Raw genomic sequence first — 13,539 nt, forward strand, 5'->3', positions numbered from 1 at the left:
ACTACTGTAAACACCCACCAGACCTACTATAAGCCTCTGTGACACACAATGGCTCACAAGATTCCCAAATTCTATGTTATTTCCCAAATTCTACTCTTTTTTTCAGTGACTCTAAAAAATGGCCACGTTTTTTGGTTTTCAGAGGAGCCATTCATATTCCTTTTTTTTCAGTTATGGACAACAAGAAAAATAAAACAGTGATACAAAACCAAAATAAATCTTTCATTGCTGATGAGGACCAGTTTACAGTGAGAGTTTAGCAAACTCCAAACATAGACAAATCCATTCCATCAATTTGTTTCTCATTGCTGGAAGGAAGTAACTTTTCTCACCTCTGGTTGGCATGAAGAGGTTTTCCTCTAAGTAGCACAGCATTTCCTGTACTGCCTGCTGGGTGGGAAAACACCAGTTGTTCTCCCCAGACTTATCAGTCAGTCAGAACACTCCAATACTCTAGGGATGGAGCAAGCAAAAAGTTGAAGGGGAGATCTTCTCCAGAACATAAGGGAAAATGTAAAGTGGGATTATGTGAAAGCGGTGAGTCTGGAGGCGCTGAGAAGCTCAAAAGAGGGGGAACAGCAGGACACTCCCAGGGAGGAACAAGTCCCAATGACATGTGGATTTGCAGTGCCCTCCTCATGCTCTACTGCTGGTGGGAATGCAGATTCAGGTTGAAAAGCAAAGTGTTACTTGTGCAAATTCTTTTCCCCCTCTCCCTCATCTCTATTATTTGCATTGTTCTTCAACTAGAAATATGATCACAGACAAGATATTAAAAATTGATTGTAGCACAGTGCTTTTCTCATTTAAACATAGACACCTTTTCTGCATATACTTTGTAATGGTTCAGATCAACAGTGTCCCCCACAGGCTACATGTGCTTATAGGTGAAGCTTTTAGAAGATGATTGAATCCTGGGGTCAAGAGGGCTGACTTGCTATTAGGAGGTGGAGTCTGATTAGAAGATGATGTGGTGGGTCACTGGGAGAAAGACCTGAAAGGGTCTCTCTCCCTGCCTGGGTCTTCCCTTCACTTTCTGTTTCCTAGTTGCTAGGATGTGAGAAACTTTCTTCTGCCAGACTCTCTGCCATGCTGTTTTTACCTTGGAGCCAGGCAATCATAAACTGAAACTTCTAAAAACTGTGATCCCAATAAACCTATCCTCCTTTAAACTGTGGGTATTATATATTTCTCCCTCAAACAGGAGAGTAACTGAGATAGATCTTGGTACCAGAGTAGTGGGCTTGTTGCTGCAGCTAGCTGATCATGTGATTCAGAAGTTTTGAAAACTGGCCTGTGGGAGGAGTTTAGAAAGGTTTGGAGATGCCAGCTAGAGAAGCCCTAGAATTCTCTGAGCTAAGATTGATGGGAGACTTGGGAGCTCAAAAGACCAGAATGTCAGTAGCAATGTATACAGTGAAGACCAGGCTAAAGTAGTTTCAGCTGAGAATAAGGATTCCCCCAACAGTTACGCTTTGGCAGAAAATTTGTTTACATTTTGCACATGTCCTGGAACTTCATGGGAGACTGAGATTAAGGGCAGCAGACTAATAAATCTGGCAGAGGAAACTTCAAAGAGGTCCAACATTCAGACTGTGTCATGGGTGCTACTGGGGGCCTTAAGCCAGAGCTATGTTAAGAATCAAGCTCAAATGGCATAGTGAGTGATTTTAAAAGTTTCACCAGAAAGGAAGCAACTCACCAGAAAGTTGATGTCTGTAAAATTTTGGCCCAGGAAAGATTGATTGCTGAAAAAATTAGCACTATAAAAACCTTTTTGTCAGACAATAAGAAAGATACTTTGAAGGCATCCTGGGAATCAGCAAGACCTCACCCTACTCAGGCTCAAGGGTCCAAAAGTGAAAGACTTTGCTTTGAGAAGAGAGCCCTAGGGTACCTTGCTTGTGAATTGATTTCTTGGGGTTTCCTCCAGAGTGCTCAGCCATCCACGCACTCTGTACCCATGATCCAAGGAGCCCTGGTTACTGCTTAAGCATCAGACCCATGGTGCTGATTTTACAGGCATGTAGAATGCAAGATTCACAGTTCATAGAGACTTCCAACTGAATTTCACAAGAAGGTCTGGGAAGCCAGGCAGTGTGACACTCAGAGGACAGTGTATGAAGCTGTGAAACTGAAGCAACAAGAGCAATGGAGACCTCAGGAAATTGGAGAAGCCAAGAACACGGACCTTCTGAGGAAAGCAGAAGGCAGTGAGCAAAACCAGCCCAAGAGAGAAGCCGTGAGAGCTACAAATGACAATGCTGTAGGGGTGGAGCCACCGAAGCCAGTTGGAGATTACATCTCAGCACATCTTGTCCCAGATACTGGGCATAGAGTTGCAGGAGTTTGTGTTTGCTTTGCTGGGTTTCAGTCTTGCTTTGGTCCCATTCCTTTCCATGTCCCTATCCCTCCCTTTTCAAATGGGAATGATTCTTACAGGGGATGGCAGTGAAAAGTTTGCACTGAGTTTCAGGGGAAAAGTTTGAATTTGAACTTTTAAGCAATGTTAGAACTGTTAAAATTTTGGCTACTTTCAGAGATGGACTGAACACATTTTGCATAAAGAAATGTAGATATGAATGTTTTGGGGAACACGGGCAAAATGTTATGGTTAGGATACAGGGTGTTCCCCAAAGGCCACATGTGTGCATAGGTGGAGTTAGGGGAGGGTAACTGAATCATGGATGCAATATAGCTGACTTGCTTTTAATAGGTGGGTTCTCTGGTCAGAAGAGGTGGGTCAACGGGGTCATGACCTAAAAGGGCTTATTTCCTGCTTAATCATCTTTCTTCTCTCTCTGCTTCCTGCCTGCCATAATCTGAGCAGCTTGGTGGAGACACAAGACCCATTTACCATGACTTTTCTGCCTGGGGTCAGCAACTATAGACTGAAGCCTCTAAAAACTGTGCCCTCGAAGAAGCTGTAGGTACACTAGATATTAGTCCCAAGCAGAGAGGAAAGCGACCAAGACATACTATTGCCCTTCTCAACTCTTAGTTTACATTTAATCATTGTCCGAAATGTCAGCTCTTTCCTTAACATATAAATAATTTTCTAAATGTCATTTTGATATGCAGGTTTCTGATATGCTATCCATTTCCTGTAAAGATTAATACCCAGAACACTAGTATTAAAACCTGCACTATGATTTAATCTTTCTAAAGAAATGCCTCTCTGGTCTGCTCAAGAAAGGTACAGAATTTTTGCTTTGGACTGATTTAATGTCAAAGAATGTTTACTTGTGAAATAAGAATGCCTATGTTTTACTTGCTTTGATTTAAATGCTAGCTTTGAATGTGAGCCTTAGGGCTACTATCAGTGCCTTTATCATGAATTTTTCTGAAGAAAAAAATTTCTTTAATCACCATGCTGGCCTTGTCTGAGATTTTTACTTGGTTTGTTTTGTTTCATTTTACCTCAACATTCGGAGGGATCTGTTTTGGGGATCTCAGGAAAATCTAGTCCATCAAGAAGCCTTTCATAGCATTCCTAGAACGTTGGGCATCTACTCAGACTGCTCTGTCTCAGCTAAACAGATAACTAGCATGTGGGAGGGGAGTTTAATATGGAATCAAGGATTGAGCTGGACACTGACAGGAATGAGGAGTGGAGCACATAGTTGCTAAGATAAAGTGGGAGAAGTTGGCCAGTCCAAGCACATGATACACTAGTCTTGCATTCACTAGGCCTGGGAGGGTAGACAACTTCCAGCATACTTAACATAGAGTAAATACAAAGTATGTACTTAATGACTAAAGGAATTGTACAAATGTAGGGAATGACTCAGGCACAAATCCTTCTGTCTGGGGACTGTGGGAGGAATTAAAAAAATGTGCAAGGAACTGAAATTAAAACAGACCTAGTTTTAAAGCCTGGTTTTGTACTTAATGACTACACAGCTAAAGAAAAATTACTTTTTTTTCCTCTCAGACATAGTTTTCTTCTATGTGCCTTTTCCATATTATTTCTCCTGACCCTTGAGTTCAAAGTAAGACTGACCCAAGCTTCCATTATTTCTCTGTAAATCCATGTCCACGCACAGCACATTTATTGAATGTTCTTTATTTGTGGTGGTACCAGGGAAGGGGACATTCTGAAATGACTGTGGGTGTTTATGGTACAGCTTGTTTAGTCTCACGGTTACCTTGTCTCAGGTACCTGCTTGCGTCAGTCCTTTTAGTTTATCAGTTATCTTGTTCTGTGCTTAATAGATTGCTGCTGGAGGCCTTCAAGTCAACTCCTTCTTTAGTTCCAGAAGATTATGTAATTAATAATTCATATGCCTAGGTCCGGGAGTTTTGAGTAGAAAGGACTTTATTAAAAAAAGCAAAAAAGGATAGCTAAGATAATTGTTCTACTAGTTTCTATTAATTCATTGAAAGGAACGGTTAGTGCTTACATTGCTTGATCAATTTTGCATACCTGTACCTGGTAATCTGAGCAACTACTTTGATGTTAACAATGTGCAATATAATAACCACTGTTAATTTCATATCATCTTGTTTTGAAATTCTGTATCACTTTTCTTGTTTTTTGGTCTTTTTTTGTCTCTTTAAAATAAAAAAAATTCAGGCAGTATTATATTTACATTGCAATAGTGCAGATGTAGTTTAAAAAATGAATGCAATTAAATAGACCTGTCTTAAGATCTTCCCCTCGACTGGGGAATCTTGGTGTGTCTTAGCCTTATTCTATCTCACTCCTCTCTCTTCCCTCCTGCCTTTTGATTGCCCACTGGGATCACATATTTTTCCTCTGGAATACAAAGCTCTCCCCGCTCTCAGTCTCTGAGGTTGGCATTTGGCTGTCCTCACTCATAAATCTGCTCCAGGGCTCAGTAGAGCAGAAAAGCAATGCACGAAGCAGGAATCCATCCCATCAGAAGGCACAGTGCTCACTCATTCAAAACACAATGAACAAACAATCATGCTGCATCCAGAAGGAGCCACACACACTGGGTTCCAAGCATACCTTATAGAAAAAGAGTTGTAAACATCTCTCCTTCAGTAAGTTTATGTTTTAATTGGGATACATGGACAATTAATGTAAAACATATGATATATTAGACAGTGAGAACTGACCTACTAAAAACATGCACAGAGAAAGTATAGTGGTTGGAGATTCAAATAGGTAGCAAAAGAAGATCTCACTGGGAAGGTGACATTTGAGTGAAAAATTGAGGGAGGCGACATGAGTTTTAGTCTATTACTCATTGCAAATTGATTTTTAGTTCCTTTTTTTATTAGTATACATTTGTAACACATAATCATTACATTCATTTTGGAGAATTGATACATACATATTTGGAATTTTGGTCCCTTTTATTCCCCATTCTCCTCTTGGTCCTCCTGTCTCCACCATCCTCTAATTCTCTTCCCATTTCCACAAAGTAAACCTCTCTGACTCTTATCATCTCCCTTTAATTTTTTCAGTAAATTATTTATATTTTAGATTTCTCATATAAGATGAACCATGTGAGCTTGGGAGGGGAGAAAATCCTCACCCTGCCCCCTCACCATCATGGGAGCATACTGAGGCCTGGTGAACTTTGGAAACCTTGGTGAGCTGCTCTGGAGGGGAAAACTCTGCCCCCTGACCCCCCACCATTGCAGGAGTGAGGCTGAGCATTGGGAGCCTCGGTCTAGGGGTGCCTGACACGTACTCCTACACAGTGGGTTGGGCAGCCAGTGCAGGAAGTGCCCAGGACATGGCAGCCATCTGGTCCAGAGGAACTCAGGGTGAATCCACTCTCACAAGGGGAAACATTTTGCATACAAGCTCATAATTTAGGATTGGTTCTGCTATATAAGCATAGACTTTGCAATAGTTACCACAGTTGGTGAGTTCTAGACTGTGCTTATTGCTAACTGTGCTATTGCAGCTAGGATGTCATACCTGTTGTAATCAGTTGTTCTCCCTTGTGTAACAGTATTGGGGATCTCTGTGTTAATAACCTCACCACAGCCCTACTGAGCCAAACAGAAATTGACTGAGGACCGAGCCCAGCAGAAACCAACTTCCTACTCTCAATTAATTGAGAAGACAGGATCTTGGGACAGACATAAGCCAAGAATCTCCTATACAAAAGATATCTGCAAAGCGTGGACTATTCCTGGACAGGCCTTGATATTAGTGATATAGCTATCTACTGCAAAAACTCACAAGGATCACCACAGAAAACAAAAAACCCTTTTTCTTTTGAAATAGAAGATGTGAAAACAAAAGAGCAAAATGCAATCTCAGACATTCAGCCCAACCAGAGCAAGTCCAGGAGACACTGATATAGAAGAACTGAAGTCACACCTGAAATTTCTGAAGTGATAGCAACTGAAGTAAAGAAACAACTCCATCAGGCTATAGAAGAAAACAGATCAAAAATATAGGTAAAAAAGAAATGACAACAATAGTGAAAGAATTGCTCAGCATATCTAAAGAAGATACAGATAAAAAATAGAGCAGCATAAAACAATGATGTAAATATTGAATAAGCAATATAGGAAATAGTTAGAATGCATGAAACAGATTCAAAGAGCTATCCAGGAAATTAAAAATTCCACTGAAAGCTGGCAAAACTGCTTGAACAAAACTGAAGACAGACTTTCAGAATTTGAAGACAGCATTGCAGCTAGTGATCACGAAAGGAAAGATCTCTTAAAAATAACAAGGAACCAGCAAATAACAGTTCAACAGCTGAAAGATGATGCAAGGAAGAACAATATAAAACTGACAGGTGTTAACAAAATAGCAGGAGTCAACATGGATGACATGAAAAGACTATTTGCAGAAGTAATAACAGAAAATTTCCCAAGCACGGGAGAAGAATCTGACATATGGTTAAGTGAGGCATATAGAACTCAAATTAGCTATAACCAAAATAAATCTACAGCCAAATTTAATAATCAAGATCCCAGAAATTCAGCAAAATATCAGAAATCTGTTATAGAAAAAGAAACAGATTAACTATAAAGGAAAGCCCATCAGAGTCATGGCACATTTCTCAACACAAATCATCAAGTCAAGAAGAGCTTGGAGTGAAGTAGTTCAGATCCTGAAAGAAAACAACTTCCAAGCCAGATTGATGTACCCTGCAAAACTATCTTTCAAAATTGATGGAGAAATAAGATACTTCCATGACAAAGAACAACTGAAGAAATTCATGACCACCAAACCAACCTTACAAAGAGTACTGAAAGATATTCTAGAAAGAGATAAAAATGACCACAGCTTCAGGAGCAACAATAGAAAGAAATCACCAAGCCAAGCAAACAATTAAACAGAAGGGAAAAGTAGGAAATCAACAGCAGGAAAATAACATAATAAATATAAGCCAATACATAGCAGTTTTAACCATCAATGTAAATGTCCTCAATTCACCAATTAAAAGAAACAGATTGGCAGAGTGGAACAAGAAACAAAATCCAACAATATGCTGTATACAAGAAACACATTTAACTCAAATGGAAATTCTTGGGCTGAAAATCAAAGGATGGGAAACAATACTCCATGTGACAGGAACCCAGAAAAAAGCAGGGGTAGCTATTCTGTTTGCAGACAATGTGAACTTCAAAACAAGAACAATCAAAAGAGATAAAGAAGGTCATGATACATACTTGTTAGAGGAAAACTGCAAGAGGAAGAGATAACAGTCAAAAATATATATGCACCAAATATGGGAATATCAAGCTATATAAGAAAAATATTAAGAGACATGGAAAATCAAATAAGAAATAACACAATTGTATGGAGGAGTTTAACACCTCATTGTCACAAAGAGTTAGACCAACTAGGCAAAAATCAGCAAAGAAATAACAGAACTAATCCAAATTTATGAACAATGGACTTAGTAGACCTTTATAGAGTGTTCCACCTAAGAACCTTATCAGCTGCACATGGGACATTCTCCAAAATAGACCATATACTAGCACATAGAACATGTTTAAGTAAATGCAAAGAACTGAAATTATCTCATGTATATTATTGAGCTATTGTGCAATGAAACTAGAAATTATTGACAAAAGAAATCACAAAATCTCCATAAACACATGGAAATTAAACAACACCCTCTGAAACAACCAATGGCTCACAGATGAAATTAAAGAATAAATTAAACAATATGTACAATCAAATGAATGTGCAGATACACCTTCGTGAACCTGTGGGATGCAATGAAAGCAGTTTTAAGAGGGAAATTTATAGTGGTGAATTACCACATCAGGAAAACAGAATGAGCACAGATAAACAAACTTATGCTGCACCGCAAGCTTCTAGAAAAACAGAGCATGTCAAACCCAAAGCTCAAAGAAGACAGGAAATTATGAAGCTCAGGGCAGACATTAATGTAATAGAGACTAAAAACAATACAAAGAATTAATGAATCAAAGAGTTGGTTCTTTGAAAGAATAAATAAAATTGATAAGCCCCTAGCCAACCTTATTAAAAAAAGGCAAGAAAGAACTCAAATTCATGCAATACAGAATGAAAAGGCTGAAATTATTATGGATCTGGTAGAATTTCAGATGATCAATACCTACTTCAAAAATCTTTATTCTCACAGATTGAAAAACACAGAGGAAATGGACAGATTCTGAGATACATATGAATTACCAAAGTTAAATTAAGAAGACATAAAAATCCTGATTAATCCCATATCAGTCAACAAAATTGAAAATGTAATTTAAATATTACCAACAAAGAAAAGCCCAGGTCATGAGAGAGATTCATAGCTGAATTCTACAAGAAATTGAGAGAAGATTTAATGCCAATTCTTCTCAAACTCTTTAATGAAATTGAAAGGGAAGAGATTCTCCCTAACTCATTCCTGGATGCAAGTATTACTCTGATACCAAAACCAGAGAAAGACCCAACCAAAAAAGAGAACTACAGGTCAGTCTCCCTAATGAACATAGATACAAAAATCCTCTATAACAGCATGTAATATAACAACCATTGTGAATTTCTATCACTTTGTCTTGAGGTCATGTATCATTTTTTATATTTTTGTGTTGTTTTGATTTAGTCTTCATTGTTGTCTTGTGAATTTTTTAAAAATTTAAAAAAAATGGCAAAGAAATCCTCTATTAAATGCTAGCAAACAGAATGCAAAAAATCATTAAGAAGATTATACACCATGACCAAGTGGGATTCATCCCAGGAATGCAGGGATGGTTCAATATATGCAAATTAATAAATGTAATACACCATATCAACAGAACCAAAGACAAAAATCACATGATCATCTCAATGGATACAGAAAGAGCTTTTGGTAAAGTCCAACACTCATTCAAGATAAAAACCCTGCAGAAAATCTGAATAGATGGCCTTTACTTCAATCTGATAAAAACCACCTGTGACAAATCAACAGCCAACATCATACTAAAAGGACAAAAACTGAAACCTTTCACTTTAAAATTAGGAACAAGACAAGGATATCCACCATCACCACTCTTATTCAATATAGGGCTGGAAATATTAGCTAGAGCAATTAGAAAAGAGAGAGAGAAATAAAAGGAATAAGAATTGGAAAGGAAGAAGTGAAATTATCATTATTCACAGATGACATGATACTCTACATAGAACATCCCAAAAACTCCACCATAAGATTTGTAAGTTTAATAACCAAATTCAGTAGCATAGCTGGATACAACACTCAAAAATCAATAGCATTCCTGTACACAAACAACAAACACACTGAGAGAGAATTTAGGGAAACCCCACTTTTTGTAATAGCATCCAAAATAATGAAGTACTTAGGAATCAATCTAACAAGGGAAGTAAAAGATCTATACAGTGAAAATTGCAGTACTCTGAAAAAAGAGATTGAAAAAGATTTCAGAAAATGAAAATATATCTATATCTATCTATCTATCTATCTATCTATCTATATCTATCTATCTATATAACTTTGCTTGTGGATTGGAAAAACCAACATTGTGCAAATGGCCATTATCCCCAAATTTTTATACATATTCAATGCAATACTGATTAAAATACTATTAGTATACCTCACAGATCTAGGGAAAACATTCCTAAAATTCATCTGGAATGAGAAGTGACCTAGAATAGCAAAAGCAATCCTGGGCAACGAAGGAAAGCTGGGAGGCATCACAATCCTTGACTTGAAATTATACAACAAAGCTACTGTGATAAAATCAGCATGGTACTGGCAAAAAAACAGACCTGAGGATCAATGGAACAGATTAGAAGATGCAGACACAACTACAAACACACTCAGCCACCTTATCTTTGACAAAGGGGCCAAACATGTTCACTGGAAGAAAGATAGCCTCTTTAATGAATGGTGCTGGCTTTCCACATGCCAAAGACTAAAACTAGACCCATGTCTATCACTATTCACTAACCTAAAGTCAGAATGGATCAAAGATCTAAATATTAAAACAGAAACTCTAAGTCTACTGAAGGAAAAGTAGATAGAAATCCTGAAGACAGAGGGATAGGCAGAGTTCATAAACAAAAATCAAACTGCAGGGGAAATATTTCAAAGAATCAGCTGGGATCTCCTCTTACTGAAAAGTTTTTGCACATCAAAAGAAATCATTAACAGCATATAAAGAAAACCCACACATTGGGAAAAATTTTTAGCCAATTGCCTCTCAGACAAAGGACTTCTATCTAGAACATATAAGGAATTTTAAAAAATCAGACCCCCAAAATTCAAAGACCCAATCCAAAAATGGGCATTTGAGATGAGTACACACTTCTCAGATGAAAAAATACTAATGGCAAATAAATACATGAAAAAATGTGTATATTTCTCGACCAATTTTGCATGCTTATATCTGATAATCTGAGTAACTGATTTGAAGATAACAATATGCAATAGAACAACCATTGCTGAATTCCTACCGTCTTGTTTGGTGAAACTCTGTTTATCTCTAATGTTTTATTTAATAATTATTTTAAAATTCTCTTTAATGGTTTGAACAATCTTCCATTATCACATCTGGTAATCTGAACAACGTAGTTGAAGATAAAAATATAACAACTACTGTTAATTCCTATGATTTTGTTTTGAAACCCAGCTAGAATCATCCAATGATAGTTTTTCTTAGCCCTCTGTAAAAGTGAAAAAAAAACAAAGGCCATGTTTATAGTAAAGCTTTCATTCAACCTGAAAAAAAAAAAAAAACAAAACAACATAAGCCACGCGATTTTTTGGCACCAAATTAGAAAAATATTATTTAAAATAACGCCAATGTAGATAGACATTATCTTTCCAAAGAAGGAACAATTTGATTCCAAAGTTTAAAATATAGTTTCCAAAATGAACCCTTAAGTTGAAAGAAAGAAAAGCCCCTATGAATTAACCCCTAATTTTAATCATTGACTAAATGATCAAAGGGATATTTAGCCTTCTCATTCTGATTTATTTCACTTAGCATTATGATCCCAAGGTGCACCCGTTTTCCTACAAAATGACTCCAATTAACATTTTTATGGCTAAATAATACTCCATTGTGCATACATACACACTACATTTTCTTTAACCATTCATCTGTTTATAGACTTTTGGGTCACTTTCAAGATTTATCTATTGTGAGTTGTGCTGCTATAAACATGGGTATGCATATATCATTGTAATATGATGTCTTTAATTCTTCTGGGAAGGTACCCAGAAGAGGTACAGCTTGATCAAATAGAATTTCTGTTTTTATTTTTTGAGGGATGTTCATACTGATTTCCATAGTGGTGGTACTATTTTACATTTCCACTAACAACATATGTGTCCCTTTCCTCCTGTAACCTTGCAAGCATTTGTTATTTTTTAAGTTCTCAATGATAACCTTCCTTTAGGAAGCAAGATGAAATTTCAGTGTTGCCTTGATTTGCATTCCTCTAATATCAAAGGTGCTGAAATTTTTTTTCATGAACTGATTGCCTATTTGTAGTTTTTCTTTGGAGAAGTGAGTGTTCATTTCAGTGGCCCATTTTCTGACTGGGTCTTTCTTTTTTTTAGGTTCTATTTTTTTAGAGTTCTTTATATATCCTAGATATTAGTCCTCTGTCTGAGAAGTAGCTAGTAAAAAATTTCCCATTCTGTAGGTTGCCTCTTCATTCTTTTATTTGTTTCCTTTGCTGTGCAGAGCTTTTTAATTTGATATAATCCCATTTGTTGATTGTTGGTGCCATTTCTTGTGTAATTGGGGTTCTATTCAGAAAATCCTTGGCTATGACTGGTGTCTTCAAGAGTTTTACCTATTTTATCTTCCAACAGATTCAGTGTTTCTTTTTTATTATCTAGGCCTTTGATCCATTTTGATTTAATTTTAGTATAGGATGAGAGATAAGTGTCTAGATCCATTCTTCTATATGTGAATAACCCATTTTCCCAGCACCATTTGTTTTTCTTGTTTTTTTTTTTCTGGTACCGGGAATCAAACTCACGACCTTGCACTTGCCAGGCAGGCTCTGTGCCACTGAGCTAAATCCCCAGCACCCCCAGCACCATTTGTTAAGGACGCGATCCTTTTCTCCAATATATGATCTTTGTCTCAAAGATCAGATAGTTCAATGTGCTTTGGGTTGTTTCTGAGTTAAATGACCATAGTACCAAAAGTTGATATATTGATTTAATTCAATTTACATAAAAATACCAAAGCATTCTTCACAGAACTAGAAAAAATACTCCTAAAATTTACATGGAACCAGAAGATATCCAGAATAGCCAAGGCAATCCTGAGCAACAGGAGCAAAGCAAGAGATCTAAAAGTCTATGTTTTAGATCTCATGTTATATTAAAGCTACAGTAACAAACAGCATAGTATGGGTACCAAAACAGACATGGAATAGAGGAATGTAAATAAAAATGCATTAAGTTTTACCCTTCTTATTATATGGAATGGTGCCATCCAATATACTACCAATGAATCATATATGGCTACTTTAATTTATATTAATAAAATAAATAATATAAAAATATATTTCTTAATGTCACCAGACACATTTTAGTGGGTGCATTTTCTGTAGCACAGACATAAACATTTCTATTATTGTAGAAAGCTGTATTTGATGGAGCTGAATAGAATGTTTACCACTGATAAATTAAAGAAGCATTATTGGACACATAATGGGAGTGTAATGGGACTTTTATTAAAATGGGGTTCAAGCCTTAAAGCCTATGACAGTGGGAGACAAGTTCTTCCACATATTAAAGGTAGATGTCAGCAAAGACACATGCAGAACTTAAAACGGACAGCAAGATGAGTTTTGAGGCCATATTCTCTCTGGTCCTCAGCCTATACGAGAGAAAGTGTATGATTCATTAAGAGGACAGATTGTACAGTGAATTGGGAAGAGTAAAATGCACCATGGAGGAGAACTGTTGTTCTTACAAATCAAATGAAGGAGCCTCCAGGAGAAGCCCTCGGGGAGATGAAGCTGTCTTCAGGAAGGATGGCCGACATCACACTCCCAGCTGGATGCATCTGAGCTGCAGAAACTTGTGTGCTCCTTTCTGCGGCTCTTAGAGATGAACAGGACAGGCTCCCTGTGGGAAATTGATGTTTGTGTCCATGAGT

Source organism: Chinchilla lanigera, unplaced genomic scaffold (genome assembly GCF_000276665.1).
Source record: "Chinchilla lanigera isolate Chin_1 unplaced genomic scaffold, ChiLan1.0 scaffold00006, whole genome shotgun sequence".
NCBI lineage: Eukaryota > Metazoa > Chordata > Mammalia > Rodentia > Chinchillidae > Chinchilla > Chinchilla lanigera.